Source organism: Mustelus asterias, unplaced genomic scaffold, assembly GCF_964213995.1.
Source record: "Mustelus asterias unplaced genomic scaffold, sMusAst1.hap1.1 HAP1_SCAFFOLD_92, whole genome shotgun sequence".
NCBI lineage: Eukaryota > Metazoa > Chordata > Chondrichthyes > Carcharhiniformes > Triakidae > Mustelus > Mustelus asterias.
In genome coordinates, this window is record NW_027590141.1 from 846433 (window position 1) to 859398 (window position 12966).

Genomic DNA, 12966 nt, shown 5'->3' on the forward strand with positions numbered 1-12966 from the left:
TTCCTGATTCTCATTGTTTTACAGAATGATACAGCACAGATGGAAACCATTCAGCTCAGTATGCCTGGAAGATCTATCCAATAAATTCAATAGCCCTGTTGGAAAAGTCAGAACAATAAGGCCACACTTGGAATACTGTGTGCAGTTCTGGTCACCCTATTATAGAAAGGGTATTATTAAACTAGAGAGTGTGCAGAAGAGATTGACTGGGATGCTACCGGACTTGATGGTTTGCGTTATAAGGAGAGGCTGGATAGACTGAGACTTTTTTCCTCGGGAGCGCAGGAGGCTGAGGGGTGATCTTATAGAGATCTATAAAATAATGAGGGGCATAGATCAGCTAGATAGTCAATAACTTTTCCCAAAGGTAGGGGAGTCTAAAACTAGAGGGCATAGGTTTAAGGTGAGAGGGGAGAGATACAGAAGTGTCCAGAGGGGCAGTTTGTTCACACAGAGGGTGGTGAGTGTCTGGAACAAGCTGCCAGAGGTAGTAGTAGAGGCGGGTACAATTTTATCTTTTAAAAAGCATTTAGACAGTTACATGGGTACGATGGGTATTGAGGGATATGGGCCAAACACGAGCAATTGGGACGAGCTGAGGGGTTTTAAAAAGTGCAGCATGGACAAGTTGGGCCGAAGGGCCTGTTTCCAGGCTGTAAATCTCTGACTCTATAAAAATCCCCATTTAAAACCCGCTCGCTCGAGCTCCTTACCGTCTGCCGCAGGCACTGCGCATGCTCCAGCTCCCAAACCAGGATGGGGCCGTTAACCTGGGCCTGTTCCCGGGAGGGAGGGAGGGAGAAGCCCCGCAGCTGCAAACCAGGGAGCTGACAATGATTCTGAAGGGTTTGCGGATCCTCCCCAACCGCCGGCTCCGCCGCTGCGATGTTGACTCCGCCCCCACCAGGTTTTATCAGAGTGCTGGTCCTCCAGCCCCGTCCCTCATTCACTCTGATTGGTTGGAGGACCAGCCGCACCCGCTCGGTCCCCCAGCCCCGCCCCTCATTCACTCCGATTGGTTGGAGGACCAGCCGCTCCTGCTCGGTCCTCCAGCCCCGTCCCTTCTTCCGATTGGTCCGGAGCTGCCGTCAATCAGTCCCTGGGCATTGTGATATGGAGCATGCGCAGTGTCATTGCTGTCCTTGGCGCTTGTTTGTCCCGGAGAAGCGGAGTCAGCGTTAGGCGGTGGCTGGGAGGATTTGGAAACACTTTGTGGATCCGCAAACCCTTCAGAATCATTGTCAGCTCCCTGGTTTGCAGCTGCGGGGCTTCTCCCTCCCGGGAACAGGCCCAGGTTAACGGCCCCATCCTGGCTCAGCCACTGGAGGATGGTTCACATCAGAGGATGGGGGAGGGGGACAATAAATAAGAGGTTACACTTTGGCCTCAAATCAATGAGGACTCTGATCTCTGGGAAGGAAGGAAACCCTGGGAGGTGGGCGGGGAGGATTCACAAACACCCGCTGGAGGTCCCAACACCTCCAATAAGACCCATTGGTTTTATTGTCAGTCTGCAGACAGGAGCTGGAGAACTGAACCCAGACAGAGGAGAGGGAGGGAGAAAACTGGGAGTGGAGGAAAGAAATGATGCTGAATGCAAGCAGGCTTTTTCCGCTGAGGCTGGGGGAGAAAAAAACCAGAGGGCATGGGTTAAGGGTGAAAGGAGAAAAGTTTAAAGGGAATATTAGGGGGGGCTTCTTCACGCAGAGAGTGGTGGGAGTGTGGAATGAGCTGCCGGATAAAGTAAATGTGGGGTCACTTTTAACATTTAAGAAAAACTTGGACGGGTTCATGGATGAGAGGGGTGTGGAGGGATATGGTCCAAGTGCAGGTCAGTGGGACTAGGCATAAAATGGTTCGGCACAGACAAGAAGGGCCAAAAGACCTGTTTCTGAGCTGTAATTTTCTATGGTGAGATGGGTTTGGATTTCAGCCCAGGGAGGAGGGAGAGTGTGTGGGATGGGGATTTACAGATTTGGGGGAACAAGAGAGGAAAAAATATTCCAGAGAAACAAGAATTGTCTTCACAATTTCTATCCTGGACTGGCAGTGATGACTTTTCTAAACTGTTTTACAGGCTATTGGAAATGGAGGATTTACAGACTGCAACCAACTAAACATCATCTCAATATCTCACAGACTTATTCAATTCATCAGGGTCTGAATATCATCGGCCTCTGAATGTGGAAGGAGAAATGTTTCTCTGTTCTCTCTGTGGGAAAAGATTTTAAACATCAGTGTGACTGGAAAAACACCGAGAGACACACACACACACACAGTGAGAGTGTTCCAGTGAACTGACTGGAAAGTGCTTTAACCAGTTACACAGCCCGGAAAAACATCACACCATTCACAGCGAGGAGAAACTGTACATGTTCTGTATGTGGATGAAACTTCAACTGATCATCCAACCTGGAGAGACACAAGGACACTGACAACGTGGGGAAACTATGGAAATGTGAGGAATGTGGTAAAGGATTCAAGTATCCATCCCTGTTGGAAAACCATCGACACATTCACACTGAGGAGAAGCCATTCATCTGCTTTGTGCGTGGGAAGGGATTTACTCAGTTGTCCTGTTTCCAGTCACACCAACAAACTCACACTGAGGAGAAGCCATTCAGCTGCACTTCCTGTGGAAAGAGATTCAGGTCTTAATCCAACCTCAAAGCACACCAGCGAGTTCACACCGGGGAGAGACCATTCAGCTGCTCCGAGTGTGGGAAGGGATTCACTCGATCCTCCCATCTGCTGGAACAGCAGCAAACCCACAGCGAGGAGAGGCCGTTCAGCTGCACCAATTGTAGAAAGAGGTCTTCATCCAATCTCATTGCCCACCAGATTCATTCAGGGAAGACACCGTTCACCTGTTGTGTGTGTGGGAAGGAATACACTCACCCATCCAACCTGCTGATGTCCCAGCAAACTCACACAGGGGAGAGGCCATTCACCTGCTCCGTATGTGGGAAAGGATTCACTCAGCCATCTAACCTGCTGACACCAGCAAATTCATAAGTAACCGCATGGTTGGATTCAGTTATTTTTGCTGTTGTTAATCACATTTAATACGGATAACCTGATAATATTTGGCTTGCTACTGCTGACATTAACAAACTGGCCGGCTCTTAAATATCTTGGCTATGTCACAGATTTTCAGAGCTGTAAAGTCCCTGTTTGAAAGCACCATCTGTGATGTTTTCCCTTGATTCAAGAACACCGTCTCCTGGAGGTTCACCTCCAATTCTTCACCATCCTGACTTGGAAATATTTTTGACCATCCTTCATGGTCGCTGGCTCAAAATCCGAGAATTTCATCCCAAATAGCATTGTGGATGCACCTACACCCCAGGGACTGCAGCGGTTCAAGAAAGTAGCTCACCACCTCCATTCTTTAGAACCTGAATATCATCAGCTTTTGAATGTGAAAGGAGAAATATTTGTCTGTTGTGTCTGTGGGAAAAGATTTTAAACGTCAGTATGAGTGGAAAAGCACAGACACACACACACAACTCGAGTGACAGTGTTCCACTGAAGTGACTGTGGAACGAGCTTTAACCAGTTACACAGTCTGAAAAAAATCACACCATTCACAGCGGGGAGAAACCGTACACAGGTTCTGTGTGTGGACAAGTCTTCAACTAAGTGTCCAACCTGGAGAGACACCAAGGACACCAGCACCATGGAGAAACTGTGGAAATGTGGGGATTGTGGGAAAGGATACAGTTACCCTTCTGAACTGGAAATGCATCGACGCGCTCACACTGGGGAGAGGCCGTTCACCTGCTCCACCTGTGGGAAGGGATTCACTCAGTCATCCAGCCTGCTGACACACCAGTATGTTCACACTGATCAGACTCCTTTCAAATGTTCTGACTGTGAGAAGACATTTAAAAGCAAAAAGTATCTGCTGAGGCACCAACACATTCACAGTGAGGAGAAGCCGTTCACCTGCTCCTTGTGTGGGAAGCGATTCACTGCTACATCCAACCTGCAGAAACACCAGCGAGTTCACACTGACAAGAGACCCTTTAAATGTCCAGACTGCGGGAAGTGCTTTAAAACCTCCGGTGAAGTGACGTGTCATCAACGTGTTCATACTGACGAGAGACCATTCAGATGCTCTCACTGTGGGACTGGCTTCAGGCGATCATCTGAACTCACTGTACACCAGCGAATTCACACTGGAGAGAGACCGTACACCTGCTCTGTGTGTGGGAAGAGCTTCATTCAATCATACCACCTGCTGAAACACCAGCAAATTCATTCCGATATAAAACCTTTTAAATGTTTTGACTGTGAGCAGAACTTTAAAAGCAGCAATGGTCTCATGATGCACCAACGAGTTCACACTGGGGAGAGACCGTTCACCTGCTGTGTGTGTGGGAAGGGATTCACTCAGTCATCCCACCTGCAGTCACATCAGCAAATTCACTCTGATATTAAACGTTTTATGCTTTGATTACGAGCAGAATTTTAAAGGCTGCAATGGTCTAGTGATACACCAGCAAGTTCATACTGGGGAGAAACTGTTCACCTGTTCCGAGTGCGGGACTGGATCCACTGACTTACAGCAAATGCTGAGACACCAGCAACTTCACGAGTGTCTGCAGGGGTTGGATTCAGCTGCTTTTGCTGCTGTTAATCATAATGAGGACTAAATGTATGGGTTAATCCTAAAGTGTGTAAGAAATGTGTTCCAGCCACTCTCTTCCACAGTTCAGAGCTCCTAGACATGGAACAGAAGCTCCTTTACAACTGGGTTTAGAGTCAGGAAAAACAACGGTGAATGCTGGAAACTAGGATTTTAGTCCGGGAGTCAGAGATTACCCAAAAAGGGGGTCGGTGTCATTGGTGATTTTGAAACATTTTGTTCAGAAGCAACAGTTATGAAAGCTTCAAGTTTTTGTGCCCAGATCACCAACAACCCGTCCTGGTCCCTCCAAACTGACACTACAGTTAAGAAAGCCCACCCACACCTCTACTTTCTCAGGAGGCTAAGGAAATTCGGCATGTCTGCTACAACTCTCACCAACGTTTACAGATGCACCATAGAAAGCATCCTCTGTGAATGTATGACAGCTTGATATGGCTCCTGCTCTGACCAAGACTGCAATAAACTACAAAGGGTTGTGTCTGAAACCCAGTCCATCACGCAAACCAGCCTCCTATCCATTGACTCTGTCTACACTTCCCTCTGCCTCAGCAAAGCAGCCGGCATAATCAAGGACCCCACACACCCCAGATATACTCTTTTCCTCCTTCTTCAGTCAGGGAAAAAAATACAAAAATCTGAGGTCATCTTCCAACCGATTCAAGAGCAGCTTCTTCCCTACTGCTGTCAGACTTTTGAATGGACCTAACTTATGTTAAGTCTCTGCACCCCAGCTATGACTGTAAGATTACATTTGGTACCCTCTCTTTCCCTTCTCTATTAACGTCATGCTTTGTCTGTATAGCGCAAGAAAAAGTACTTTTCACTGTATACTAATAAACCTGTTGGACTTTAACCTGGTGTTGTTAAACTTCTTACTGTGTTTACCCCAGTCCAACGCCGACATCTCCACATCAGTACTAATACATGTGACAGTAATAAATCAATTTTTTTTAAAAATGGTACATCAGTTAAATAGGCAGAAAAGACAAATGAGCCATAACAAGTGAGAACAGTTTACTGATCCCGGATCAGCGGGATGCTGAGCTCTGTGTTTGGAGGTGACAGTCTCCCCGGAATGGTTTCCTGGACCCGGGTCAGACACTCGGACGGATGAAGCTGATCTCTGCAGCTGGAGATGACGGTCTCTTCGGATCTCACTCCTCTGGATCCAGTCAAAGTGTTTGGTGTCAGTCTGAATCCAGCACGGATCACTTTGAAAAACTCTTTCCTATCCCAAAGTGATTTTCCCTCTCGAGCCTGTTTAACCTTCACTCAGACAGTTGGTTAATGTCCAGGTCATAAGATCCAACCTTATCCGGTTTAGAAATGTCTTGTGTCAGGGTTTATGACAGAGACATGTCCTGGATAGAGAGAACAAGTCTGTCCTGTGTTTGTCACCCAGCAAGCTGCTATGGAAGCTTTCTTCATAAGAGAGTGAGCTGTTTCTATTAATATTCAATACATTTCTTGACATTTTATGAAGACTTTATTAGATGGTGATGTTTTACAAAACAAGCCCTGAAATCAGAGATTGGTGTAAAACTGCAATCTGTTCCTGACTGAAAGTGAAGTTTCCAGTCTGAAAATGTCTTTGATTTGAAGTTTCCGAGTGTTTATGTGATATTCCTGAGTTTTCCCAGGTAAGGCAGTGGCAACAACAACTGGCATTGACCCATTAACAGATTAAAATGACCGAGACTTCCCAGAGGCTCAGAAAGGTCAGGAGAGGGATGATGGAGAAATTGTCATTCACCAAAGGCGTGGGAAGTTTGTCAAAATATTAATTTCCTTTTTAACTCATAATAAATCCAATGTACTGTTTGGAACCACATTCAGGGTTAGGGTGAGGTATTAGTTAAGGTGAGATATTAGGTAGGGTGAGGTGTTGTTTCGAGTGAGGTGTTGGTTCGAGTGAGGTGTTGGTTCGAGTGAGGTGTTGGTTCGAGTGAGGTGTTGGTTCGAGTGAGGTGTTGGTTCGAGTGAAGTGTTAGGGTTCGGCTTTGGGGTGTAGGTTGGGATCTTGCTGTTTGGAGCTGATCATGCAGATAAAGATTGGGATCTTGCTGTGTCTGTGTGTGATTCCAGTAAGGTTTATATTGTCTGTTTTAGGACCATATTCTTGTTTCCCAAACGTTAAGTAACAGATATTTGTTTGTGGGGTTGTTTAATTTGGAACAGTACACTTAGCTGTTAAGGTTTATACAATATCACGGTTTTTCTTTTTTTGTAATTGATAAAAATTATGCTAATTTTCTTATATGTTAATTGTGTTCTTAAATAAGATTTGACATTGTTTATAATGGGATTGTGAAAATCACATTGTGTTGTTCCCATGTGATTCTGTGGTTTATGAGAGCAGGTCTTCCTGTGTTCGGATATTCTGTTGGTTTCAGGATGTTTCAGTGTTTACATGTCCTACAATTTCCTTGAATTCAATGTTGTTTTTCATCAGTCCCTGATGTGGAAATCAAATTATGGCTTCAACCCTCAGTAAATGGGTGCACTACGTTTGTGTGTGTGGCTGTGTGAGAGTGTCAGGTTGTGTGTGTCGTTGTGGGGGGTTGTCTGTCCCTATCTCGCTCTGTCTGTGTTGGTTTGAAGGAACCTTCGCTAACTGGTGTCTGTTGTTTTCTTCATAGAATCCCTACAGTACAGGAGGAGGCCATTTGGCCCATCGAGCCTGCACTGACAACAATCCCACCCTATCCCCGTAACCCCACATCTATTTACCCTGCCAATCTCCCTGAAATTAGGGTTGATTTAGCATGGCCCCAACCAACCTAACCAGCACACATTTGGACTGTGAGAGGAAACCGGAGCACCCGGAAGAAACACACACAGACACAGGGAGAATGCACAAACTTCACACAGGCAGTGATTCAAGCCGGGAATCGAACCCGGGTCCCCGGCGCTGTGAGGCAGCAGTGCTAACCACTGTGCCACCATGCTGCCCTTGTGTTAGTATGTCTTGTGTTAGTTTAAACACTGCAGTTTGGAGAGGAAAGGGAGGCTGGAGATGGGGAGTAGATTGTAAGGAAGTGGGGTCAAGGCTTTGTTTTTTGACAAGGGTGTACTGGTGGCAAATTCGAAAGAGGGACAGTACCTGAGAGAATCGTTGACAATGTCCGTGGACACAGGGAAGTAGGAGATCAGTAGTTTAGTGGGAATAGGGTCGATGGAGCAGGAGGTGGGGCTCATGGGCAAAATGAGCCCGAAGAGGCCCAATAGAAGAGAAACTAGAGAAAGATGTGGGTTCAGGCCTCAGGAAAGGGTGAAATTTAGAGAGAGTTTGGCCTTGTGGAAGAGAGGGAATTAGCAGAGGCAGCTGATCAGATTGTCTCAATCAAAGAACAAAGAACAATACAGCACAGGAACAGGCCCTTCGGCCCTCCAAGCCCGCGCCGCTCCCTGATCCAAACTAGACCATTCTTTTGTATCCCTCCATTCCCACTCCGTTCATATGGCTGTCTAGATAAGTCTTAAACGTTCCCAGTGTGTCCGCCTCCACCACCTTGCCTGGCAGCGCATTCCAGGCCCCCACCACCCTCTGTGTAAAATATGTCCTTCTGATATCTGTGTTAAACCTTCCCCGCTTCACCTTGAACCTATGACCCCTTGTGAACGTCACCACCGACCTGGGGAAAAGCTTCCCACCGTTCACCCTATCTATGCCTTTCATAATTTTATACACCTCTATTAAGTATCCCCTCATCCTCCGTCTTTCCAGGGAGAACAACCCCAGTTTACCCAATCTCTCCTCATAACTAAGCCCCTCCATACCAGGCAACATCCTGGTAAACCTCCTCTGTACTCTCTCCAAAGCCTCCACGTCCTTCTGGTAGTGTGGCGACCAGAACTGGACGCAGTATTCCAAATGCGGCCGAACCAACGTTCTATAGATCTGCAACATCAGACCCCAACTTTTATACTCCATGCCCCGTCCTATAAAGGCAAGCATGCCATATGCCTTCTTCTCCACCTGTGACGTCACCTTCAAGGATCTGTGGACTTGCACACCCAGGTCCCTCTGCGTATCTACACCCTTTATGGTTCTGCCATTTATCGTATAGCTCCTCCCTACATTATTTCTACCAAAATGCATCACTTCGCATTTATCAGGATTGAACTCCATCTGCCATTTCTTTGCCCAAATTTCCAGCCTATCTATATCCTTCTGTAGCTTCTGACAATGCTCCTCACTATCTGCAAGTCCTGCCAATTTTGTGTCGCCCGCAAACTTACTGATCACCCCAGTTACACCTTCTTCCAGATCGTTTATATAAATCACAAATCTTAGTGACAAAGAAGCTCCATGAAATCCTCATACTCCACCTGTCTGCGTGGGTTTCCCCGGGTGATCTAGTTTCCTCCCACAGTCCAAAGATGTGTGGGTTAAATGGATTGGCCATGTTAAATTGCCTCTTAGTGTCCAAAATGTGTATCTTAGAGGGATTAGCCATGGTAGACTTGCGGGGTTATGGGTATTGGGCAGGGGTGGGTGTGGACTTGGGTAAGAAGCTCTTTTGGAGAGTTGGTGCAGACTCCATGGGCCAAATGGCCTCCTTCTGCACTGTAGGGATTCTTACATATGCTCTAACAGTCTAACTTGTTGGAGATGAGGATTGAGGAGACAGGGGAGTGGGAGAGCCCTTCAAAAGGATCTGAATTGCGTGAGAGATATCGAAAAGATTCAACACCATACGTATATTCAACACAAAACTGATTTATTTGACTTTTAGTGAGAATATTAGCCCCTGTAAGTGGCTGGGGTTTATTACCGGTGTAAACAGACCCTAATGAACATGGTTCAGTCCTGAATGTCACTGACAGCAAAGTTCAATCACTATAGTTACTTGTGAAGTCTCTGGTGTCTGAGCAGGTGCGATGAAGTCATGAATCTCTTCCCACATTCAGAGCAAGTGAATGGTCTCTCCCCGGTGTGAATTCTCTGGTGTGCAGTGAGTTGAGAAGATTACCTGAACCCAGTCCCACAGTGAGAGCACCTGAACGGTCTCTCCTCAGTGTGAGCACGTTGATGGAACGTCAGTTCCCCAGAACTTTTATAGCACTTCCCACAGTCTCGGCATTTAAAAGGTCTCTCGTCAGTGTGAACTCGCTGGTGTGTCAGCAGAATGGTTGATGTAGTAAATCCCTTCCCACACTCACAGCAGGTGAATGGCCTCACCGCAGAGTGAACTCTCTGATGTTTCAGCAGGCCAGATGACTGAGTGAATCCTTTCCCACACACAGAGCAGGTAAACAGCCTTTCCCCAGAGTGGATTCGCTGGTGTTTCAGCAGGTCTGATGACTGGGTGAATCCCTTCCCACAGTTGGAGCAGGTGAACGGCCTCTCCCCAGTGTGAATTCGCTGATGTACAGTGAGCACAGATGATCATCTGAACCCAGTCCCACAGTGAGAGCACCTGAATGGTCTCTCCCCTGTGTGAACTCGCTGATGTACAATGAGTTGAGATGATCGTCTGAACCCAGTCCCACAGTGAGAGCACCTGAACGGTTTCTCATCAGTGTGAAGACGTTGATGGGACATCAGTACCCCAGAACTTTTAAAACACCTCCCACAGGCTGGACATTTAAAAGGTCTTTCGTCAGTGTGAACTCGCTGGTGGCTCAACAGTTCGGCTGAAATACTGAATCCTTTCCCACAGTCGGAACAGGTGAATGGTCTCTCACTGGAGTGAACTCGCTGGTGTTTGGAAAGGTCGGACGACTGAATGAATCCCTTCCCACACACAGAACAGGTGAAAGGCCTCTCCCCGGTGTGGCTGCGCCGATGCGTTTCCAGTTTGGACGGAGAAATGAATCCTTTCCCACAGTCCTCACATTTCCATGGTTTCTCCTTAGTTTGACTGCACTTGTGGTTTGACAGGCCAGGTGATTGGCTGAAGCCTTGTGCACACACACAACATGTGTAGGGTTTCTCTCCACTGTGAACGGTGCTTTTTCCTTCCATGTTTAAAATCTGATGATATTCAGTTCAGAATAAATTGAGCGACTCTGTCCAACACTGATGTTATCTTTTGTTCGAGCTTCTGGACTGCAATTCCCCTGTGAAATTGATTTAAAACACAAAAAAAGGGAGTGAGAGAAAACCATTAAAACACAAAGGCAGATTGTGAAATTGAGCTGAATGAATCTGGTCATTTGTGGGTCCGGCTCTTGGAAAAAGTGGTTGAGGCAGAGTCCTTGAATATGTTTAAGGCAGAACTGGATAGATTCTTGATAAGCAAGGGGGTGGAAGGTTATCGGGAGTAGGCAGGAATGTGAAGTTGAGGTGAAACTTAGATCAGCCACAGGGTGGAGCAGATTCGAGGGACCAAGTGGCCTATTCCTACTCCTAATTTGTATGTAAAAAGTATAGGAGAGGTAAGGAAGAATGCTTTTACACAGCAAGTGGCAATGACCTGAAACCTGCTGCCTACGAGTTGGGTGGAAATGGACACGATGAATAATTTCAAAATGAAATTGGATAGACACTAGAGGGAAATAAAGCTGCAAAGATATGAGGATAGAGCAGAGGAATGGGACTGACTGGCTTGCTGTAGACAGCTTGCATGGATCCAATGGGCTGAATGGCCTCTGCACTGGAATGGCACTTTCCTGTAATCTCACCGAATTTAACCCTGGGAGTTCAGATATCACTCAGGTACATCTGTTCTACACTCTCTCCAAGGCCATTATGTCCTGTTGCCCGGAACTGAGCACAGTTCTCCAGATGTGGTCTAACCAGGGTTTGTGAATCTCGGGGCCTTTCCAGTCACACTGAAACCCGAAACCAGGTCGGTGGTGACGTTCACGAAGGGTCATAGGTTCAAGGTGAGGGGGGCGGGGGGGAGGTTTAACATGGATATCAGAAGGACGTATTTTACACAGAGGGTGGTGGGGGCCTGGAATGCGCTGCTGGGCAAGGTGGTGGAGGCGGACACACTGGGAACGTTTAAGACTTATCTAGACAGCCACATGAACAGAGTGGGAATGGAGGGATACATAAGAATGGTCTAGTTTGGACCAGGGAGCGGCGCAGGCTTGGAGGGCCGAAGGGCCTGTTCCTGTGCTGTATTGTTCTTTGTTCTCTCACCGACACAATCGACAAACCTGTTACCTTCCACTTTCAGATGCTGCTGACATTCAGGTCCTGATGTATTGAGTGACGTCATCAGATCACAATGTGATGTTTGATTTGAGTTTCCCATATGTCAATTCTCCACTTCCAGCACTCTGTAAATTTACAGAAACCATCACAGTCAGTCCAGGATAGAAATTCACAACATTCTCTCCTCTGAGTTGCCAAATGTGATTAAGTGTTTTCCTGGAGGTTTTATCACATCTTTTCTATTGTGCCCATCCTCCAACCATTAATCAGTCAACACATCCTTCCCCACTGCCTTCCTGGGCCAATTGGAAAGCAAAAAAGACTCCTCACCCTACAGCATAATGATTGACAGTCAGGCAAACAACTTTTATCCATTTTCAATATTTTTATTTCCAGTGAAGAAGTTCAAAGGAAAATGACAACAAAAGATATATTTTTTAATGTCCTGAATGTTTTCGAGACTGAGGTTTGAATCCCACTACAGCAGATGCTGAAATTTGAATTCAATAAATATCTGGAATTGAAAGTCTAATGATGACCATGAAACCATTGTCGATTGTTGTAAAAAGCCAACTGATTCACTAATGTCCTTGAGCCAAGGAAATCTGCTGCCTGACCTGGTCAGGTCTATATGTGATTCCAGATCCACAGCAGTGTGGTTGACTCTTAAAATGCCCCGTGAAGTGCACTCAGTTCAAGGGCAAATAAAGATGGGCAATAAATGCTGGTCCAGCCAGTGGCAGCCACATTCCCTGGATGCATTGGGAAACACATCTCCCATCCTTATCTGGTCTGGCCTAAATATGACTCCAAACCACTGAGATGTGGTTGACTCTTAAAATTCCCTGTGAGACGCTCTGGCAAGCTACTCAGTTGAAGGACAATTAGGGATGGACAATAAATACTGGTCCAGCCAGCGGCTCCCACATTCCCTGAATGAATAAAAAAATTCCTAGAGACTCCAGTCGAATCCGGGAGAGTTGGTAACCGGGCCAGGCTCACAGCGCATGCGCCCTGCTGTATATTGTTCCTGTAAAGATGGCGGCCGCTGACCCGGGCCTGGAGCCGCTCAGCTCCGACTCTATTCAGTACCAATTGAAGCGGGACCAGGAACATTTTATTCTGGATTGAAGCCTCTACGGGGTATTTATGAAGCCTCCCAGCCCACTCCGCTGCTTCTATCCCTCCCCGGTCACCCAGC

General features: G+C 46.8%; 2 pseudogenes; one reads left to right on the forward strand and one right to left on the reverse strand.

Annotated features, from left to right (window-relative positions):
- The window catches only part of LOC144484110 (uncharacterized), a 162904-nt pseudogene that overhangs the window by 92961 nt on the left and 56977 nt on the right, over nt 1–12966 (forward strand).
- Nucleotides 1–12966, reverse strand: part of LOC144484081 (uncharacterized) — a 30934-nt pseudogene that overhangs the window by 17922 nt on the left and 46 nt on the right.